The sequence below is a fragment of the Gracilinanus agilis genome, chromosome 6 (genome assembly GCF_016433145.1).
Source record: "Gracilinanus agilis isolate LMUSP501 chromosome 6, AgileGrace, whole genome shotgun sequence".
Classification (NCBI taxonomy): Eukaryota; Metazoa; Chordata; class Mammalia; order Didelphimorphia; family Didelphidae; genus Gracilinanus; species Gracilinanus agilis.
The window spans coordinates 238857699-238858797 of record NC_058135.1 but is presented as its reverse complement, the minus strand read 5'-3'; the positions used below and the strand labels follow the sequence as shown (position 1 = coordinate 238858797).

Genomic DNA, 1099 nt, shown 5'->3' with positions numbered 1-1099 from the left:
CCTTCAAATAGCTGCCAAAAATCATCTTTCTAAGGTATAAACCTAATCACGTGACTCCTGCTCAAAAGTGCTTGATGACTCCCTCTTGCCTCTATGGCAAAATATAAATGATCCTTCTGACAAATAAGCTTTTCCAACACTCTTTTCCAGCCTTTCCACATCCATTTCCCCTTTGTGTACTTTATATTCCAGCCAAATAGTTATACCTTGAACTTAGCTTTCCATTGCTTCCTTACCTCTGCTTCTTTCCCCAAATTACTTTGTATTTATACATCTCCAGATTTTATTCCCCTGATAGAATGTAGAGATTATTAGCTATTTACCAGAGCCGAGCCCACAGTCTTGGAAGTAGTAGCTACTTAAGTGTCTTGCAAGTAGTAGACAATTAACCAAAATGTGTTCAATTGGATTGGCTGGGCTTCTTTCTTTCTTTTTTTTCAAATATGGGACACTTCATGAATTTGAGTGTCATCTTTGCACGAGAGCCATGCTGATCTTCTCTGCAGCATTCCCATTTTAGTATCTGTGCTGCCAAAACAGGCACCAAACTATTTCTTTCATTCAACCTAAGGAACCTTGATTCTGAAGAAAACAGCAGATGGCAGCAGTGTTTCAAAAACCAAAACCACTTGGGTTCCATTGACAATATGCATGTTATGGAATAATCCTCTCATCTCCGAGGCTGCCAGCTGGTCTTGGTAGAGAGTATGTAAGTCCTTCACTGATGGGCCAAGCTCATTAGCTAGAAGAGTTCATCACTGGGAGAGCCCCCAGTGACCTAAAAATGACTGGAGAGGGAAGGAATTTCATTCCTGGCCTCCCTAGGACCTCTATTGCTTTCCATAAGAATTGGGTCACAAAAAGTTTTAGAACCACAGGGTTGGAGGTCTAGAGCTGGGAGGGACCTCAGAGGTCATCAAGTCCAAATTCTTCATTTTACAGATGAGGAAACTGAGGCCCAGAGACTTTGTCAAGAATCACATAGCTACTAAGTCTGTGAAGTGAATTAAAACCAGTTCTTCCTGACTCCAAATCCAATGCTCTACTCATATAATCTCCTTCCTTAGAGTACTTCTTTTAGGACACTGGAAATAGCCTT

The 1099-nt window shown here is 41.0% G+C and overlaps 1 non-coding gene across 1 annotated transcript; it reads right to left on the bottom strand.

The window, feature by feature from the left end:
- Window positions 1-437: 437 nt before the first annotated feature.
- Window positions 438-544, bottom strand: LOC123253216. Its single transcript, XR_006506589.1, has one exon. It is a non-coding gene; the product is annotated as a U6 spliceosomal RNA (small nuclear RNA).
- Between the last annotated feature and the right edge of the window lie 555 nt (window positions 545-1099).